General features: G+C 44.7%; 1 protein-coding gene across 6 annotated transcripts in view; it reads left to right on the top strand.

Annotated features, from left to right (window-relative positions):
- MECP2 (methyl-CpG binding protein 2) overlaps positions 1–21658 on the top strand; it is a 75907-nt gene that overhangs the window by 17841 nt on the left and 36408 nt on the right. For 2 of the 6 annotated variants that reach the window (XM_063635117.1, XM_063635114.1), the window contains exons 2-3: positions 20803–20924; positions 21479–21578. The exons of 3 other annotated variants lie outside the window; for them this stretch is intronic. The gene's annotated coding sequence lies outside the window, so the exon portion shown is untranslated. The remainder of the gene's footprint in view (positions 1–20802; positions 20925–21478; positions 21579–21658) is intronic. One more of the 6 variants, XM_063635120.1, reaches the window with a different exon arrangement.

Raw genomic sequence — 21658 nt, 5'->3', positions numbered from 1 at the left:
AGCTAATTTTTGTATTTTTTTTGTAGAGACGGAGTTTCGCCATGTTGCCCAGACTGGTCTCAAACTCCTTTGCTCAAACGATCCTTCCGCCTGAGCCTCCCAAAGTGCCGGGATTACAAGTGTGCACCTCTGTGCCTGGCCCACATATTGTTTTAGATGAATGAGATCATATATGTACTTTTGTAACTTGCCGCCTTTCCTCAACAAAATGTTGTAAATATCCATGTCCATAAAAATAGACGTATATCTTCACTTTTCCCTAAAATGAAAATAACTTACTTGCATTTTCTTTCTTTGTTTTTGTTTTTGTTTTGAGACAGGCTCTTGCTCTGTTGCTCAGGCTGGAGTGCAGTGATGTCACAGCTCACTACAGCCTCCACCTCCAGTTTCAAGTATTCCTCCTACCTCAGCCTCCAAGATAGCTAAGACTACAGGCACATGCCACCACGCCTGGCTAATTTTTAAAAATTTTTTTGCAGAAATGGGATTTCACTGTGTTGCCCAGGCTGGCCTCAAAGTGCTGGCCTCAATTGATCTTCCTGCCTTGGCCTCCCAAAGTGCTGAGATTACAGTCATGAGCCACTGTGCCCAGCCTGCATTTTCTTATTATAAAAGTAATACATGTTCAATGGACAAAAAATTTTCAGAAAATATGCAAAGGTGAAAAGTAAAAATTGTCCATAAATCTGTCATCTACAGATAAAGATAACGTCTGGATAATGTTTTTCTACCATCATTTTTAGTAACCACATAACATTTCGTTGTATGTCTATGCCTTAATTTAATTAAGAGGCATTTCCGTTATTTCTGCATTTTCATGACTCTGAATGATGATATGTCTGCCTGCTGATGGCTACAACTCTGTTTCTGCATTTCAGACCTCTCTCTTGAGCTCCAAATTTGATGGCCTCGTCAGCAATTACTTGAGTTGCTCATAAGTATCTCAAATTTAACAAGTCCCGGTCTTGATTTTTTTCCCCCTTCAAACCTATTCCTCATGTTGTCTCTATTTCAGTAAACAATATCAACATCCACCCAGTTACTCAGTCCAAAATTCTAGGAGTCATCCTTGATTCTGCTTTTTCTTTTTTTTTGATACAGAATCTCATTCTCGTCACCCAGGCTGGAGTGAAGTGGTGCAATCTTGGCTCACTGCAACCTCCGCCTCCCAGGTTCAAGCAATTCTTCTGCCCCAACCTCCTGAGTAGCTGGGCCTGGCTAATTTTTTGTATTTTTAGTAGAGATGGGGTTTCACCATGTTGGCCAGGCTGGTCCCGAACTCCTGATCTTGTGATCCGCCCACCTCAGCCTCCCAAAGTGCTGGGATTACAGGCGTGAGCCGTGCTGGGATTACAGGCGTGAGCCACCGCGCCCGCCCTGATTCTGCTCTTTCTCTCATCATCCCTGATCTGTCAGCAAGTCCTGTTAGGCCAACCACTTTCAGCATCTGCACTGCCAGTATGCTAGTCCAAGCCACAAAACACCTCTCAGAGGTACGCAACAGGACTTTGTTGTTGTTGTATTTTTTTTTTTATGGTAGAATTATTTTATAACTTAAAGTGTAGGGATGACCTTTCTTTTAAATTTTTATTTATTTTCTTAATTTTTTATTTCTATAGGTTTTAGGGGAACAGGTAGTATTTGGTGACATGAGTAAGTTCTTTAGTGGTGATTTCTGAGATTTTGGTGCACCCATCACCCAAGCAGTTTACACTGAACCCAATTTGTAGTCTTGTATCCCTCACCCCCTCCCACCCTTTCCCTCAAGTCCCCAAAGTCCATTGTATCATTTTGATGCCTTTGCATCCTCATAGCTTAGCTCCCACTTATGAGTGAGAACATACGGTGTTTGGTTTTCCATTCCTGAGTTACTTCACTTAGAATAATAGTCTCTAGTTCCATCCAGGTTGCTGTGAATGCCATTAAGTCATTCCTTTTTATGGCTGAGTAGTATTCCTTTGTATATATATATATATATATATGCCACAATTTCTCTATTCACTTTCTGATTGATGGCATTTGGGCTGGTTCTATATTTTTGTAATTGTGAATTGTGCTGCTATAAGCATGCGTGTGCAAGTATCATTATGCAGTGGGACTTTGGATGACATATTGAACAACTTCCTCACTGATATCCTTGTGAAACGCTACATATTTCATGGGTCTGTTTGTTATACCAACACTCAATTCTAAATGATGGAATTATTTCACATTTAGTCTCTTTTTCATCTGGCCATTATAGTTTAGTTTAAACACCAAGTTCCATTCCTGCTCCATGCTGAAGGATTTGCAGTACATCAGGCTATAGTCCATCGATTCATTCCACAATTGAGTAAGTAAGGTATCTATAGTACCTCAGGCCCTGTGTTAGGCAGGGATGGGGTAACCTAGACAGATTTGGTACCTATCCTCATGGAGCTTGAGTTTAGTGGCAGAGACAGATCTTAGATAATTATACAAGTACTTAAGTGTTCAGAAGGACAAGTATGGAGGTGGGAGTCACTACAATCCTCTACAGTCACGTGCTGCACAGCAACGTTTCAACCGACAACAGAGCACACATACAGTGGTGGTCCCATAAGATTAGAATGCCGTATTTTTACTGTACCTTTTCTATGTTTAGGTATACAAATACTTACCATTGTGTTCCAGTGATCTACAGTATTCAGTATAGTACCATGCTGTACAGTTTTATAGCCCAGGAGCAATAGGCTATATACCGTATAGCCTAGGTGTGTAGTAGGCTACACCATCTAGATTGGTGTAGGAACATTCTCTGATGTTGGCACAAATAAATCGCCCAGTGACACATTTCTCAGAACATAGCCCTGTCGTTGAGCGACTCATGACTGTACTATGGGGGAACAGCTCAGCCTTGGGAGGGTTAAGGAAGTCTTCCCCAAGGAGGCAGCGCCGACGCAGGGAACCGAGGGTTGAACAAGTGGGCAAGGTGCAGAGTGGAAGGAGGCTTTCCAGATGGAGAAGAGCATGTGTGAAGGCCCTCAGTCTGGCAAGAGCTTAGTCCTGTGTGGCAGGAGCTGAATGAGAGGTTAGGGGAGAGTGGCAAAGGGGCCGGGCCATCAGAGAGGTCAACAGGGGCTGGATCATGCAGGATTTTGAATGTTAACATCAGAGCGATAGAAAACATGAAGGGTAAGGTGGTTTGGGTTTTGAATTTTTATCAAAATATTGCGGCTACTCGGTAATAAGTTAGATATAACAAAAGAGGTCATCGTAAAAACAGCAGTCTACCCCTTCCCTTTCCCTTCCCTGACCCAGACATGTCAGCTTTTAACTGTTTCTGATTTTAGTTCCTTTGATGGTTACCTTCAAAATTAAATCATATGCTTATACCTCTTTCTTGATTTGCCAACTTTAGGGAACTGTATTAACTCCCTGAAATGAAAGAGAATGACTTAGCTTACGTTACCTCCCCATGTTGAAATTCATATTCACATTTCTCTGTAATTTTTTTTTTTGAGATGGAGTCTCACTCTGTCGCCCAGGCTGGAGTGCAGTGATGTGTTCTTGGCTCACTGAAACCTCTGCCTCCCGGGTTCAAGCGATTCTCATGCCTCAGCCTCCTGAGTAGCTGGGACTACAGGCGCACACCAGTGCACTGGGCTAATTTTTGTATTTTTAGTAGAGGTGGGGTTTCACCATGTTGGCCAGGCTGGTCAACTCCTGACCTCAGGTGGTCTGCCTGCCTCGGCCTCCCAAAGTGCTGGGATTACAGGTGTGAGCTACTGTGCGTGGCCCACATTTCTCTGTAAATTTTAAACAGTATTTTAGTCCATATGTCAGTTCCCCTCTGTTTAAGATAAGGATATTAATAACCCTACTTTTCCTTCCACTTTCCCTCCTCAACTTCTGTGTCCTAAAAGCTATACTTGACCATACCCATTTTTGCATTTGTTAACGTGTGTTCTGCCCTGCAACCACAGCCAAGTTGTAGGTTAATTCTAAAGTTGAAAATAACATTATTTACATTATTACACATGTGAATATTGTTCTTGGCGAGACCAAATAATGAATGTGCCAGGATTACATTTCCTTCTTTACAGGTCTGGACCACTCAAAGGAGAATGACCAATTAAGGTCAAATGGATTCCCTTTTCTTAGACTCCATCACCTGCTTAAAATCCTTGCTAGGATTTAATCTACTTCATATTCAAACCTCGGCTTGCTTATATAGCTCTTTGTTTTGCCCACCATTTCTAGTTGCCTTTTTATTTTGTTTACTATTCCTCCTTGATTATGTTGTAAAATGCTATTAGCAGTGCTGTTTATTTCGTACGATTCGGCTTTTTCCCCACTGAAGACCTTTCTCTTGGAAGGCTTCTGCCCTTCTGCAATCTGGGCAAGTATCTGCTCTTTGATTTAAGGTTGCATATACAGCTGTACCTGGACCTTCCCTTCACTGGGCTCTTGGGTTGGAACCCCTGTGTCTTAGAACCCATATCTTCCTTTTACGTGGTTTACTCCCTCGTTTTCTGGACTGCATCCTTAAATAATGTGCTCAGATAGAGTGCATGGGGAGTAAACTAGTGGATACCATTGTCACCTACCCCATATCCATTTCTTCTTTGCCCATTCCTAACAGAATCCTGGTATTATTCACCTTTCTACCTTATTCCCAACTTCAGAAGGGATCCTTAAGTCATTCCACACATTGCATTCCTTTGTCAACTGTTACTGGTCAAGGATGGACATACGATCTAAGTTGGTTCACTCAGACTGAAGGGAAGGACTTCGATGGCACGTTCAGGGAAGACTTTCTCTTTTTCTCTCGCTGGAGTAAATGAGAAAGGTGTTGCTGGGGGCTCTTCTGTAACCTCAGACTGAGGGACAAAGCCTGAGGATAAAGCCTGCTAACCAAGGAAGGCGGAGCAGACAAACGGGAAGAGCCTGGGTCTTGATGCCGTTGCTTAGCTGGTGATTGCACTGTGGCTGGGGCCTGTCCTACCTGAGCTAGGGACTCAGACAGGATGGACTTTCTTACTGAATGAGCCAGCTTCAGTTTTCTTTTCTGTTACTTGTAACCAAAAGCATTGTAACAGATAGGTCTTCTGAGTCACTGCATGCCTGAAATACCTTTCTTCTACTCTTATACTTGATTGGCTGAGTATAGGGTTCCAAGTTGAAAATCATTTTTTCTCCTAACTTTGGAGGCATCTCTTCTAGTATGCAGAGTAACATGCAACAAATGCCTGATGCCAGTCTGATTATGGTTCTTTTGTAGGTGCCCTTCTTTTCTCTTCCTTCCCTGGAAGTTTTTAGGATTTTTGTCTCTTTATTTTTAGTGTCCTGAAATCTCATGAGAATGTGTCTAGAGTTGTGTCTTGTTCACTCGTTCTACTGTGGTCATTCAGTCTGAATACTTTTGTCAACTCTTTTTTTAAAAAAAAAAAAATTACTAATTTACATCCTTTCATTTTCTCTATGGGGACTACTGTTTAACTTTGGACCTCTTATATTGGTCTTCTGTCTTCTCTCATATTTTTCATTTATTGGGCGGTGGGGGGTGCTCTGAATTTTGGAAGATCTCCTGCATTTATTTTCTTTTTCTTTTTTCTTTTTTTTTGAGGCAGAGTCTTGCTGTGTCGCCCAGGCTGGAGTGCAGTAGCCTGATCTCGGCTCACTACAACCTCTGCCTTCCAGGTTCAAGCAATTCTCCTGCCTCTGCCTCCCAGGTAGCTGGGATTACAGACCTGCACCACCACGCCCGGCTAATTTTTGTATTTTTAGTAGAGATGGGGTTTCACCATGTTGCCAGGCTGGTCTCAAACTCCTGACCTCAAGTGATCCGCCTGCCTCAGCCTCCCAAAGTGGTGTGAGCCACCGCACCCAGCCTCTTGACTTTATTTTCTATCCCTTTTGTTAAATTCTTTATTTCAGCCAAACCTTTTTTTTTTTTTTTTTTTTTTTTAACTTACTGTGAAGCCTGTGTGCCTACTGCCTAGATTAGACAATTGTTAACATTTTGGCATATTTTCCTGGTCTGTATAGATAGGGTGCATTTTTATACCTTTTTGCTCACCATTTAAAAGGAACTCACAGATGTAACGACATTTCACCCCTAAGTACTTCAGTATACATCTCCTAAAAATAAGGACGTTTTCCAATATGAGCACAATATCCCGATCACATCTTTAAAAGTTAACAATAATTCTGTAATGTTATCAGGCAACCACTTTAAATTCAGATTTCCTCCAAATGTCTCTTAATCGCTGTTGAGGGGCTCCAAAGCAATTAAGATTTATACATTGCATTTGAATATGCTTCCTTTGTCTCTTATTTATTTATTATTTTATTTTATTTTATTTTGAGACAGAGTCTCGCTGTCTCCCAGGCTGGAGTGCGGTGGTGTGATCTCCGCTCACTGCAACCTCCGCCTTCCAGGTTCAAGCGATTCTCCTGCCTCAGCCTCCCAAATAGCTGGGATTACAGGTGCCCACCACTACGCCCAGCTAAATTTTTTGTATTTTTAGTAGAGACAAGGTTTCTACTAAACCACGTTGGCCAGGCTGGTTTTGAACTCCTGACCTCAAGTGATCTGCCCGCCTCGGCCTCCCAAAGTTCTAGGATTATAGGCATGAGCCACCGTGCCCAGCCCCTTTGTCTCTTTTAACAAGAACAACCTACCCACCTCTCCTTCACTTGTGATGCTGACTTTTTGAAGCAGTCAGCCCAGTTGTCATCTAGAAGGGCCCACATTTTAAGATACATATATATTTTTAGAGACGGCGTGTCACTATGTTGCCTAAGCTGGCCTTCAACTCCTGGCCTCAAGTAATCCTCCTGCCTCAGCCTCCCAAGTAGCTGGGACTACAGGCTTGTGCCACCACGACTAGCTGGCCCACATTTTAGATGTCTCTCTTTTCTTGTGATATAATTTAACTTGTTTGTCCGTATATATTACTTGTAAACAAGAAGTTAGGTCTACAGGCATGTTCAGGTTAAACATTTTGGGCAAGAATATTTCATAGGCAGTACTGTGTACTTCATATAGCATCAGCTCACCAGGCACTTAATGGCTGGTTACCCTGTGGTTTGTGATGCTACGTTTTACACTTGATTAAAGAAGGAGGTGACTGCCAAATCTCCCCATTGTAGACATACAGTTTTCCTGTGGTAATTGATGTATAATCTGTGATGTGATGCTTTGGCACCATACAAATATCCTATTGCCCAACAGCCATTTGCATAATGATTTTAGCATTCATTGATCCTTGCCTGAAACCATTATTACATTGGGGGTTGCAAAATGATAGTTTTTTTAATTGTCACCTCTTCTACATTTAGTATTGTCATTTTTCTGTAATGAATTTTCCCTCATCAAATAAGGAGGCATTATATTTCCTCCTAAAAAGACAGTATAGATGCTTAATCTTTGCCTTTATTACATTTCAGAGTAAGGAGTTGGTAGAATAATCACCTCAAATGGTGGTAAATATTTGCTGTTGTGTTCCTTTTCTCTTTCATGTCAATATGGACTCATAGAGATTTATTTATTAAATGTTTTACAATTCAAATTGGGCCAACAAGAGTCCCTTCGTGTTGGTTCCTATATTCTCCTGGCATACCCTCATTAATTAGTCTTTGAGCAATTTCTTGTTTTCTGGCACAAGATATTCCATCCCAATATGTGCTTTTCCTGTCCTAGAACTGATTCCAAGGAGCTCTGGTTGCTTTTAGTGGCAACGATATTTAGAATCCAACATGTGGGTGCTAAATGTGCTGATTCTTACTGGGGTAACATTATATCTAGGCACTTTCAGGGGACATCGCTAGAAAATATATTCAGTTTTTTTTTATGTTTAATTTTTTTATAGAGACAAGGTCTCACTATGTTGCCCAAGCTGGTTTCAAACTGAGCTCAAGCGATCCTCCCTCCTCAGCCTCCCAAAGTGCTGGGATTACATCTGTCAGAGCAAACTGCTGGTAAAGATTTTCACAAAAGAAAAATAAAGAAACCAAAGTGCTTGGATTACAGATGTGAGCCACTGTGCCCTCAATTTTTTTTTAAGTCATGAATACATAATGATGTCTTCTATGGCAATTTAACATTACAGGGTTCTTCTTTAACATTTTTTTTTTTTTGAGGCAGAGTCTCGCCCTGTTGCCCAGGCTGGAGTGGTGCAGTGGTGCAGTCCTAATTCACTGCACCTTCAAATGCCTAGGCTTCAAACAGTCCTCCCTCAGCCTCCGGAGTAGCTAGGACTACAGGTGCACATCACCATGCCCAGCTAATTTTTAAAAACTTTTTGTAGAGATGGGGGTCTTGTTGCATTGGCCAGGCTGGTCTCGAACTCCTGGCCTCAAGTGATCCTCCCATCTTGACTTTCCAAAGTGCTGGGATTACAGGTGTGAGCCACCACGCCTGGCCAACTTTTATTTGATCTGTATATGTCTTTTCCTTACACTGAAAATGTTGGGTCTTACTAACATGAACATAGTTACTTATTTGCTTTATCTTGTAATAGACATAAAATTACAAAATTATAATACCAATATTACGATAAATAGCTGGGCATGGCGGCGCTCGCCTGTAGTCCCAGCTACTCAGGAAGCTGAGGTGGAAGGACTGCTTGAACCTAAGAGTTTGAAGCTGCAGTGAGGTGTGATTGTGCCACTGTACTCCTACCTGGACAACAGAGTGAGTGAGGGAAAAGAAAAGAAATAATGGAAGACCCAGAAAAAGCCCCAAATATTTAAAAATTAAACAATACACTTTGCAGCTTCCTCACCTCTCTCAGCCTTCATAGAATTGAAGAGAGTTAGGGCCTTGCGCTAGATTAGGCTTTGCCTGAAGGAAATGTTGTGTTTGGTTTGATCTTTTATCCAGACCATTAAAACTGTCTTGGCGTTTATTAGTAATAAGGCTATTTCATTTTCATATCGTTTGTGTGTTCACTGGAGTAGCACTTTTAGTTTCCTTCAAGAACTTATACTTTGATTCACAACTTGGCCAACTTTGGTACAAGAGGCCTAGCTTTTGGCCTCTCGGCTTTCAACATGCCTTCCTCACTAAGCCTGATCATTTGGTTTTTGGTTTAAAGAGAAAGACACATGACTTCCTTTTACTTGAATGCTTAGAGGCCATTGTAGGGTTATTAATTGGCCTAACTTCAGTATTGTCGTGTCCAAGGGAATAGGGAGGCCCAAGGAGAGAGATAGAGAGAAAGAGATGGGGAAACAGCTGATTGGTGGAGTAGTCAGAATATACACATTTATCACTTAAGTTTGCCATCTTTTTTTCTTTCTTCTTTTTTTTGAGACAGTCTCGTTCTGTCACCCAGGCTGGCATGCAGTGGCGTGATCTCAGTTCACTGCAACCTCTGCCTCCTGGGCTCAAGCAATTCTCCTGCCTCAACCTCCCGAGTAGCTGGTATTACAAGCGTGCACCACCATACCCAGCTAATTTTTATATTTTTTAGTAGAGACAGGGTTTGCCATGTTGGCCAGGCTGGTCTCGAATTCCTGACCTCAAGTGATCCACCCGCCTTGGCCTCCCAAAGTGCAGGGATTACAGGCGTAAGCCACTGCGCCTGGCCAAGTTTGCCACCTTTTTTTAATTTTTATTTTTTGAGATGGAGTCTCACTCTATCACCCAGGCTGGAATGCAGTGACGCAATCTCGGCTCACTGCAGTCTCTGCCTCCTGGATTCAAGCGATTCTCCTGCCTCAGCCTCCCGAGTAGCTGGAACTACAGGCATGTGCCACCACGCCCAGCTCGTTTTTTGTATTTTTAGTAGAGACGGGGTTTCACCATGTTGGCCAGGCTGGTCTTCAACTTCTGACCTCAGGTGATCTGCCCGGCTCAGCCTCCCAAAGTGCTGGGATTATAGGCGTGAGCCACCGTGCCCGGCCAAGTTTGCCATCTTTTATGGGTGCAGTTTGTGGTGCCTCAAAATGATGATAGTAGTAACATCAGAGAGCATTAATCACAGATCACCATAACAAATATAATAATGAGAAATTTGAAACATTGTGAGAATTACCAAAATGTGACAGAGACATGAAGTAAGCACATGCTATTGGAAAAATGGCACTGGTAAACTTGCTTGATGCAGGGTTGCCACACACCTTCAATTTGTTAAAAACTCGGTATCTGCGAAGTACAGTAAAGCAAAGCACAATCAAATGAGATGTGCCTGCATATTACAACCAAGAGGCTTTTCGCGGAAACACGAGTGTGCTTCAACATTCAAAAACCAGCTGGTGTAATTCACCACATTAAGATAATAAAGGAGGCCAGGTGTGGTGGCTCACACCTGTAATCCCAGCACTTTCAGAAGCCGAGGTGGACAGATCACTTGAGGCCGGGAGTTCGAGACCAGCCTGGCCAACATAGTGAAATCCTGTCTCTACTAAAAATAGAAAAATTAGCCTGGCATGGTGGCATGCACCTTTAGTCCCAGCTATTTGGGAGGCTGAGGCAGGAGAATCCTTGAAACTAAGAGGCGGAGGTTGCAGTAAGCTGAGATCATGCCAATGCATTCCAGCCTGGGCAACAGTGAGACCCAGTCTCAAAAAAAAAAAAAAAAAAAAAAAGATAATAAAGGAGAAAAACCATATAGTCTATTCAATAAATACAGAAAAAGCATCTGACAAAATTCAGTGCCCTTTCATGATAAAAACTCAGCAGATTAGAAATAGAGGAAATGCATGTATGAAAGAGCTACAGATAGATTGTACTTAATTGTGAAATATTGAACATGTTACCCCGAAAATCAGGAAAAAGGCAAAGATGTCTACTCTAACCACTTCTATTCGACATTATACTAGAGGTCATAGCCAGTATAATGAGGCAAGAAAAAAGATAAGAGGCATTATCTCTTTTTACAAAAAAACTAATCAGAAATGAAATTTCAAATGCAATATCATTAGGAATAATTTAATAAGAAATGTACAAGATTTACACACTGAAACTGAAAATGTTGCTGAAAGAATTAAAGACCTAAATAAATGGAATGTTGTACCATGTTCATCAGCTGAAAGACTTAAGTGTCTTTACAATGTCAGTTCTCCCTTCATTGAACTGTAGATTCATAACCCCAGTCATAACTGCAGGGGTTTTTTTGTAGAAATTGATGAGCTGATTCTAAAATGTATATGGAAGTTGGGCACGGTGGCTTATGCCTGTAAACCAGCACTTTGGGAGGCTGAGGCAGACAGATCACTTGAGGTCAGGAATTTGAGACCAACCTGGCCAACATGGCGAAACCCCGTCTCTACAAAAAATACAAAAATTAGCCAGACGTGGTGGCACACACCTGTAATCCCAGCTACTTGGGAGGCTGAGGCATGAGAATCACTTGAACCCGGAGGTGGAGGTTGCAGTGAGCCAAGATCATGCCACTGCACGCCAGCCTGGGCGACAAAGTGAGACTTTGCCTCAAATAAATAAATAAATAAATAAATAAATAAATAAATAAAATGTATATGGAAATGCAGAGGACCTAGAACATCCAAAGTAAACTTGAAAGAGAACAAAATTAAGGGGCTTATGTTATGTGACTTTGTAGTCATTTGATTTTTAACAGAGGCACCAGAACAGTCCGGTGCGGGAAAGGAAAGTCTTTTAGCACATGGTGCTGGATGATAGCAAGTGGCATCCATACCAGACAAAAATGAACCTTGACCTTACCCTAAATATTAGTTTCCTAGAGTTGCCACAAACTAGGTGGCTTAAAACCACAGAAATTTGGCTGGGCGCGGTGGCTGACGCCTGTAATCCCGGCCTTTGGGAGGCCGAGTCGGGCAGATCACCTGAGGTCAGGAGTTCAAGACTAACCTGGCCAACATGGTGAAACTTTGTCTCTACTAAAAATACAAAAAACTTAGTCAGGTGTGGTGGTGCACACATATAATCCCAGCTAGCCAGGAGGCTGAGGCAGGAGAATTGCTTGAACCTGGGAGGTTGCACTGAGCCAAGATTGCACCACTGCACTCCAGCCTGGGTGACAGAGTGAGACTCCATCTCAAAACAAAACCACAGAAATTTGCTGTCTCATAATTCCAGAGTCTAGAAGTCCAAAATCAACTGTCAGCAGGGCCATGGTCTCTGTGAAACCTGTAGGGGAGTCCTTCCTTGCCTCTTCCTAGCTTCCAGTGGTTGGCAACCTTTGACATTCTTTGATTTGCAGCTACATTACTTCAATATCTGTCTTCCTCATCACACAGCATTCTCCATGTATGTCTCTGTCTTTACATGGCCTACTTCTTGTAAGAACACAGTAATACTGGATTGGGGCCCGCCCTACTCCAGTGTGACCTCATCTTAACTAATTACACCTGCAACAACGCTGTTTCCAACTAAGGTCTCAGTGTGAGGTACTGAGGGTTAGGACTTCAACGTATCTTTTGGGGGACATAGTCCAACCCATGACACTACCTCACACCATACATAAAAATTAATTCATGAGAGATTATAGACCTAAATGTTTTAAAAGCTAAAAATATAAAGCTTCTGCAAGAAAACATAGGAGAATATCTTTGCAGTCCAAAGAAAAAGATTTTTTTTAAAACACAGTTTCACTCTGCTGCCCAGGCTGGAGTGCAGTGGTATGATCTCAGCTGACTGCAACCTCTGCCTCCCAGGTTCAAGTGATTCCCATGCCTCAGCCTTCCAAGTAGCTGGAATTACAGGTGTGCGCCACCATGCCTGGCTAATTTTTGTATTTTTAGTAGAGGCAGGGTTTTGCCGTGTTGGCCAGGCTGGTCTCAAACTCCTGACCTCAAGTGATCTGCCTGCCTCAGCCTCCCAAAGTGCTGGGATTACAGGTGTGAGCCACCGTGCCAGGCCAAAAAAAAAAAAAAGATTTATTAGGATACATGAAGCAATAGCTATTAAAAGAAAAAATAAATTGGACTTCATTAAAATTTAAAACTTTTGGTCCTCAAAAGATACGATTAAGAAAATGAAAAGAGAGCTGGGTGTAGTGAGGCTTGCCTGTAGCCACTACTGGGTACTTGGGAGGCTGAGGCAGGAGGATCACTTTAGCCCAGGAGTTCTAGGTCAACATAGGCAATATAGTGAGACACTGTCTCTTAAAAAAAAAAAAGAAAGAAAAAACAAAAGAAAATAGGCTGGGAGCTGTGGCTCACGCTTGTAATCCCAGCACTTTGGGAGTACAAGGCAGGTAGATTGCTTGAGCTCAGGAGTTCAAGACCAGCCTTGGCAACATAGCGAAATCCCGTCTCTACAAAAGATACAAAAAATTAGCCACCCATGGTGGCATGCACCCATAGTCCATAGTTCCAGCTACTCAGGAAGCAGAGGCAGGAGGATTGCTTGATCCCAAGGAGGTCAAGGCTGCAGTGAGCTGAGGTCGCGCCACCGCACCCCAGCCTGGGTGACTGAGTGAGACCCTGTCTCAAAGAAAATGAAAAGACAGGTCCACCAAGAAAATAGTTGAGACCAGTCATAGAAAAAAATAGAAAGTCATATATCTGACAAAGGATTTGTATTCAGAAGAATTCCTACAACTCAGTAATAAAAGGACAACCTGATTTTTAAAGGGTGAAAATATTTTAATAGATACTTTTGTTTTTTTTTTTTGAGACAGAGTCTCACTGTGTCACCTAGGCTGGAGTGCAGTGGTGCCATCATACATAGCTCACTGCAGCCTCGAACTCCTGGGCTCAAGTGGTCTTCCTGCCGCAGCCTCCTGAGTAGCTAGGACTACAAGCACATGCCACTATGCCTGGCTAATTTTTAAATTTTTTGTAGACATGGGCTGGTGTCTCTGTGTTGTCTAGGCTGGTCTCGAACTCCTGGGCTCAAGTGATCCTCCCACCTCTGCCCCCCAAAGTGCTGGGCCACCACACCTGGTGTGGTGTCACCAGACATGAGCCACCATGCACTGCCTGATACTTTTCTTTTATCGTCTGTTTATTTCTTGTTCATGGGTGTTTCTGTTCTGATTTTATGACTATTCTATATTCTAAGATTTCTCTGAGAATATTATTTGTTTCCTCTAAGGACAGACTTGGTCTCTCTTCCGTGGGGCTGGTTCTTGAGCCGCCAGGGATGGGGAGAGGACCTGGGTAGCTGCCGTGCTGCCCCTTTTCTGCTGTGGTGGAGTGGCCCGTTGCCTGCGGGGTCTCTCTCTGAAGGGTGGTTTGGAGAAGTTCTGTGGAGGCGAGGCAGGGGCCAGCTCTTGTCCCATGGACCCTCAGAGGCTGGGAAAAGGTGGGCATCACCTGGGCTGCTGCCAGCCACATCAAGAGCCTTTGGGTGGGGGTGGAGGGGGGGCCGGGGAAGGGAAGGTTCTAGCTAATGATTTAGAAAAGGCCCTTTGATTTCTTGCCTGAGGGAAGAAGTGGCACCTTGCCACTTCAGGTTTGCTCTGCTCACCAGCCCCAACAGCATCAGCCTCACCTGGGAGCTTATTGAAGGTGCCCTGCCCCAAAGCTTGTGGGTTGGGATCTGGCATTCAGCAGTCCCCAGGTGTTGCGCACATGACAGCACTGCTTGCCCCTCCTCTCGTCTGGTCTGGTCTGGTCTGGTCTGAGAGCTTCTTTGGGGCTCTGACAGGTATACAGGCTTTCATCTGCTCTATAGCTCTCTTGTAGTACATTCCTCTCTGTTCCATTAGTCAACGTGTTCCTGCCTACTTCCAGCATCTAGAAATTTGCTGAGTGTATCTTATCCGTTCAGAGGTCCTCTCTTGCTATTGCCTCTGTTAGAAATGTCTTCCCTTTCATATGTCTATACTTCTGTTTCTTTGAGGTTTGAAGGGTCAAGTGGCAAATACATGTAGGCAGTTGGCCATCCTCTGGTGAAGGCTTTAAAGCCCAGGAATAACAAGATCCATTATGTCTAAAACTAGCAAAAACCCTACCTGTCACATGGTGAACTGAATTAGAGGTGGTAGGGACAGAAGCCAGATTGGAGTGAGTGGAAGGTGAGGGAGTGGAGATTGGGTATAGATAACTCTTCTTGAGAAGTTTTGTTGTGATGGTGACCAGAAAAATAGGAGTGGGGTAGAGGGGGATGAGGGTGTTTTTCCTGTGGGTGAATATGAGAGCATGTTTGCATCCTTCTGGGAATGGCCCAGGAGAGAGGGGAGCATGAGAAGGAGGAAATGGGGACCTGGAGGAGCAGACTCCTTGTGTGGAGGGGGGAAGCGGCATCTAGAGCTGTTGCAGGAGGTAGGCTTTGAGTAAATGCTTCCTCTTTGGTAAAGATGGGGAACGGTAGAAGTTGCACGGACCCTTTGTTAAAGCTCAGAAGCTGAGTGAGAATTAGAGCTTAAGTTTACGGAGTAGTCAGAATAAAGTACCCCTAACTGTATTCTCGCACAGTGCAGGAAGCCAGGGGTCTGAAATCAAGATGTTGCAGGGCTCCATTCCCCCCAGAGCCTCTAGCATGGGATCCTTCCTTGCCTCTTCCAGCTTTTGGTGGCTGCCTGGCAGTCCTAGACTTTCCTTGGCTTGCAGTTGCATTTCTCCATTCTCTGCTTGTGTCTTCACATGGCCTTCTCTGTGTCCCCGTATTCTTCTCTGGATGCTTGTCACTGTATTAGGCCCACCCTAAATCCAGGATGATCTCATATCAAGATCCTTCACTTAATTACAGAAGCAAAGACCTTCCAAATAAGGTCAGAGCCACAGGGTCTGGGGGTTAAGACGTACACCTAACTATTCGGGGCTACCATTGAACCCCTGTAGAAGCCTGTCCATTTCCAGGATAGCAGAGCCCAAGGAAGGGCCAGAAGTCCCCCCAAAACAGTTGTTTGCATTCACCAGATTCTAAGCTATAAGCAGATGGGCAGTGGCAGTCAGTCCTAATCCATATACCATTGGCAACAATAGTTTAGTTCACTGTAGACATAATGAGATACTTATCTTCTGCTAAGTAGTCCTCATGATAACAGCCATATTACTCCTGGCTTTGAGTGACAGCGCTGTGCTCTTGTCTGCTGCCCATATACTTCAGCAGCTGGAAACAAGACAGTGCTCATGATTCACCAGAAAGTTTCTGTAGTTAAAATCAAGTGATCCCTTGAGTCTATTCTAATATTTGTCTGTACCATGTTCTATGACGAGACATGGAAACAAAACATTAAGAAGTGAAAGTATCTTTGATTATGCTGTTGAAGACAACTTTTTTGTTTTGTTTGAGACGGAGTTTCACTCTTGTTGCCCAGGCTGGAGTGCAATGGTGTGATCTCGGCTCACTGCAACCTCCTCATTCCCGGGTTCAAGCGATTCTCCTGCCTCAGCCTCCCAAGTAGCCAGGATTACAGGCATGTACCACTACACCTGGCTAATTTTTTTATTTTAATAGAGACGGGGTTTCACCATGCTAGTGAGACTGGTCTCGAACTCCTGACCTCAGGTGATCCACCCGTCTCTGCCTCCCAAAGTGCCGGGATTACAGGCGTGAGCCACCGTGCCTGGCCGAAGACAACTTTTTAAAGATGCATATGCTCTGGGCTGGGTGCAGTGGCTCACACCTGTAATCCCAGCACTTTGGGAGGCCGAGGCGGGTGGATCACCTGAGGTCAGGGGTTCGAGACCAGCCTGGCCAACATGGTGAAACACCGTCTCTACTAAAAGTATAAAAATTAGCTGGGCGTGGTGGTGGGTGCCTGTAATCCCAGCTACTCAGGAGGCTGAGGCAGGAGAATCGCTTGAACCCCAGAGGTGGAGGTTGCAGTGAATTGAGACTGTGCCCACTGCACTCCAGCCTGGGTGACAGAGTGAGACTCGGTCTCAATAAATAAAATAAAAGATGCATATGCTCTGGCTACATTTTATTCTTTCTCAAACAGCTTTCACAGTGGGTAGTGCTGTAAAAGTTGTTTAGCTCTGGTCATTTTATCTTTTTTGTGATCTGCAAAAGGAGAGATCCTTTTCCTTTTCACTGTGTCTAATACCCAACTCCAATACTCCTTTGACCTCACAGGCACTTAGAATCTGTCAGTGGCTCCATCTTTTCTCAGACTTCACCTCCTTCGTATCCTTATTCCTCTCCTTTGTAGCTTCAGTGCCAGTCAGATGTCGTTACTCCCTGGCACACTACGTCAGCACTTCAGCACTTTCTTGCTTTGTTATATTCAGTCGACAAAGCCCCAGCCTCATGAAACTCAGTCATGTCTGCCCCATGCCTGCTCCGTCCTGAAGCTGAATGTGACTCCTTCATTGATCCCCCTTTAAGTTCATGTCTACCGCAGGTCAACCTCTTGCCGCCAAGCCCACCTGCATACTGCAGTTCCCTGGTCTCTCCTAGCCCCTCCCACCCTCCTCATCAGCTGTCACACCTCCTTGCAGCTGATATCTTAGTTCCCAGAGAGCACAGAAGCAAGCTCAAGAGAATGTCTACAGGCCAGCGTCTACTCCTTCGCTCTGACTCCCTCATGCTGTCACGGAGCGCCTGTCCCAGGCCCTCGCTCCTGTCCTAAGGCATCTCTCCAGTCCTCTACTGCACTCTCCCCCATCAGAGATTCCTCCCTCGCCTGCCCTGGACACTTATTGCTACTTCTCCCACCTTGACAAAAGCTGCTCCCAACCCCCCACCTGTCTAGCATCTCTGTTTTCCTTTACCAGCAAGACTCCAGTCCCTGTCTCCACACCCTCTTCAACCTTCTGCAGTTGTTCCTTTGCTGCCACAGCTCTGCCAAGCTGCTCCGTGAGGTCTCCAGTGATGACCTTCATGTTGTTAAATCTGGGAGCTGCTTGTCACTTCTTGTCCCGGAGCTGTCGTCATCAGTTAACCCCAATACCCATATGAGGCAATCCTTTCCCTCCCTTGAGTCTCTGCACTGATGTGCACCTTCTCAGTGCAAACCACAGCTTTTGTCTCTTTCTAGCTGAATACGTGACTGACTGTGCTTCTCTTAGCTGTCACCGCTGCTGGAGCAGCAGCTCCACAGGACAGGATTGTCTCCTTGATTCACAGATGTAGCTCAAGCTCCTAGAACAGTGCCTGGCGTCTATGGGTCCTCAGGAAGTCCTGGGTGAGTGTGTGAATGTCTGTCCTCCTCAGTCTTTTCTGTTTCGCATGTGATGTTGGAAGGCCTCAGGTTCAGGCTTTTCTTCTCCACCCTCACTCCCGAAGTGATTCCGTCCAGCCTCGTGGCTCCCAAATTTATGTCTCCAGGCTGACTGGGTCACGGGAACTCCTTATCCTCCCTAGACCTTCTCTTTCCCTGGTCTTCTCCTTTCCAGTAAACAGCAACTCCAACTCCCTGCTCCTCAGGCTAGAAACCTGGCGCTAGTTACCTCGTTTGTTCACAAATACTGTTACTCCACCTGCAAGATGGGTACAAAATCTCATGAGTTCCCCTGCCTCCACTGCTCCCACCCTGGTCCAGGTGTCTAGCTTCCCTGCCTCTGCCCTTGCCCCCTGGTTCTTTGTTTAGTCCTGCAATATTGTGGGCCACACCAGGGTGCTCTTCTGTTCAGAACCCTCCAGTGGGTCCCTGCTCACTCAGCATCACAGCCCAACAGGATCACCTCTCTTGCCACTCTCCCACCACTCATGCACTGCGGCCTCACTGGCCTCCTGGCTCCTCCCTGGACCTTCCAAGTACGTCCCTGCCTCAAGGCCTTTACCTCCTCTGCCCTCTGTCCCAGGTATCACACATGTCTGCTCAAGTGTCACCTTCCCAGTGTGGCCCTCCCTGAGCACACCCATGTCTATAAATCAGGCAGCCTGCCTCTGCCCCACCAGTTCCCCCTGCCTAGCATAGGACTTGTCACCATCTGCCACAAGCTGTGTTACTGCTTGGTTTTGTTTGTGCTCTCCCACTCCCCTCCCCTCCCTCCCTCTCCCCACCCCTATAGAATCTGAGTCCCATGAGGACAGAGATTTTTTTTTTGCCTCTTCCTCGATATATCCCCAGTGCCTAGAATCATGCATATTTTAATTTATTGAGTGAATTAACAAATAAATTCTGCAGTGAGACATTGCCCTAAGGTTTTGTCTTATGAGAGGGACAGAAGAACCTGCAGCCTGCTCTGCTGTTGGCTCCTTAGCTTCTTCACGGCTAACAGGAACAATATTGTTTATGAGATAATCAGAGCCATAGTCATGAGTTAGAAGGTACATATAAAGGCAAATATGTGGAGATTGAGTTACTTTGGTGGGGGTGGGGGGGTGTGCAGTTATCTGAAAACATGGAACAAATCAATGAGAGTCTAAATAGCACCCACATATTTGCCTCTCTTTTAAAACATACCTCCTTTATGAGTGTATAATTTAACAGCACAGTTTCCCAGTGCAGCTTTGCGAAACAAGAGAAATGAATTTTAAAGGCTGTCAGGTGCCTTTGCAATCTGTGGCTTAGTATTTGTGTAACAACATTTGTGTTTTGCCAACAGATGTACTGCTTAAAGTACCCATGAGAATGGCCTCTGTGGTTTTCTGCTTTCCTGGATGGAACCTTGGGAACTGATTATTGAGAAGAGGCTGACCACTACCCACCTCAGCTCCCAGGCTTCAGGGCCTTGGTTACTACTCCTTTGGGCCCTCACTGACCCTTGCAGACGTCTTTTGCAACCTCTGTAGCCAGAAGGGACAACCGCTTTCTGGCATGTTGCTCTTTCCCTAATGGCTTATGAGCTTCTTGAGCACCAAAGCATGTGTGACTTCCTCACGCCTTCCCCTGTATAGTATAGCACCCCTAACTGTATGTATAAGGAGAAGGAGTAAGCAATTGATGGTGTCCCCCTGGATCTCCAAGGGAATGGGAAGGGGCGGGGTTTCTGGATTCAGTCACGTGGAATCTGGTCGTTGGTGTCTAAATGTGCCTGTTACTTGTGCCCAGTGTCCAGGTTCACCAGGAGGCTTAGCCTGCTCATTTCCCTGCTAGGTAGCTATATTTTGGGAGAGCATTTTTTATGCTCTAATTGAACTTTGTGGGTCTCAGCAATTTGAACAATGTTTTGTTTTTCTTCTGGTCAGGTTACAAAGGAAAGAAAAGGAATCCGGTGTTGTAGGAGGTGGTGTGTTGTGTAATTACTTGTTTTTTTTTTTAAGTTTTTTTATATTTTTGCAACAAGGCAAGTTTTCTTTGAATAAATAATGCTGGGAGCTTATCACATAGAAGGCATATGTGTTGTACTCAGTACATTCTGAATTATCTGGGTTTATTTTTATCTCTTGAATTCACTTATAAACAATTCAAAGGCTGCTTTTTTAGCTAACAGAAATAGGAAGAGAATCTCAGAATCTATTTTGTCATTTTTTCAATGGGTTGAGTTATAGTGATTATGCTAACTCGGTGGAAAAGCAGTGTAGTGAGTAAACCTCACATATGGCATATCATGAACATTTTGTTGCTTTTTTGGCTTCTGACCATCTTCATACCTTTTTTTGTGTTAAAAGTCTCCCCATTGTGTATATCTTAGTAAGAGGCAGGTGGACCCTAGTTTCTACCTAAGAAAACCTGAAGATGGGGTTGGGGGCCTGTGGCGTACTTCCTTCTCATGCTGTCCATGACCACTGCAGTGGCTTTGTAAGGATCCAGGGCCCCTCAGTGGGTGTCTTCCATTTCTCAAGATTGCCTCTTGGTTGTGAGATGATGGTTGCTGCTCTAGTTATTGCATCCACTCCTCCAGGTAGGAAGAAAGAGGTCATAGGGGAAAGGCAAAATGGCACTTGACATCTTAACTTCCAGGCCCATTCAATATTTCCATTTCCATCTTCACACCCATCATCTTGTCCTAGGGAACAAACAGCACCAGCAGCTCAGTAGCTATAACAGCAATTATTTATTTCTCACACATGGGTCTGGGTCAGCTGTAAGATGGGATTCAGATCTGTTCTCAAGCCTGTCGTTCCAGGACCCAGGAGGGAGAAGCAGCTGCCAGGGGAAGTCTCTTCGTAGGCGGAGGTCAGGAGTCCAAGAGGAGTGAGCAGTCACAGAAGCCTCTTAAAGCCTCTTCTTCCCCCATCCCATCAACACGTGAGCAAGCCCAGAGTCAGTGGGTGGGAGGTGTGCTCCGCCCATAGTCAGTAGAACAACAGCAAGCTTGAAAGAGAACGATGAACAGGAGTGCGCTCGGCCACTGTCTCCTTAGCCATAACGTCGTCCCATGGTCTGCTGGGAAGCGGGGAATAACTCTCCTTAGCTGAGCGCAGGGTCTCATTAGTAAGGCAGATGGAGAACATGGGTGTTGGGGGACACCTGGCAGTGCCTGCCACAGGGGAATGGAATATATTCCCTCCCCTTGCTCTCTAGAAACTAGGGGATGGCGATGAAGCCTAGGTTTGGCCAAACCCATTCTGCCTTCAGGGACTTTGACTCTTGAGGGACAGTGAGGGATTAGTCATGGTGGTGGCAGCTGAGTCACAAAACCAGCAATTGTGGCTAGTGTCCAGTGATGACATGCAGCAGTGCCCAGAGTGGGTGTCCCAACCAGCAGGTCACTGCAGTATAACCTTGGCTATGTTTGCAGTGCAGCCTCTATTCCTGCTGCTTTTCTGAGCCTAGTTCTCTAGTTCTCTCTCCATTTCCAGATCTGCTGCCCAAGAACTCCTTTGTGATTGAATTTAACCAGAGTTGATTTCTGTTGCTTGCAACTCAGGACCTTGATGCAGTGTGCAGGGTCTGGGCAAGGTAAAAACGCACTTTCATGATTTTGCCTCAAGTATAGTAGATGAGCTTAGGCTTTTTGAGCCAGGTACCCCTGGGATTAA

This window comes from Symphalangus syndactylus, chromosome X, assembly GCF_028878055.3.
Source record: "Symphalangus syndactylus isolate Jambi chromosome X, NHGRI_mSymSyn1-v2.1_pri, whole genome shotgun sequence".
Classification (NCBI taxonomy): Eukaryota; Metazoa; Chordata; class Mammalia; order Primates; family Hylobatidae; genus Symphalangus; species Symphalangus syndactylus.
This window is presented reverse-complemented; position numbering and strand designations above follow the sequence as displayed.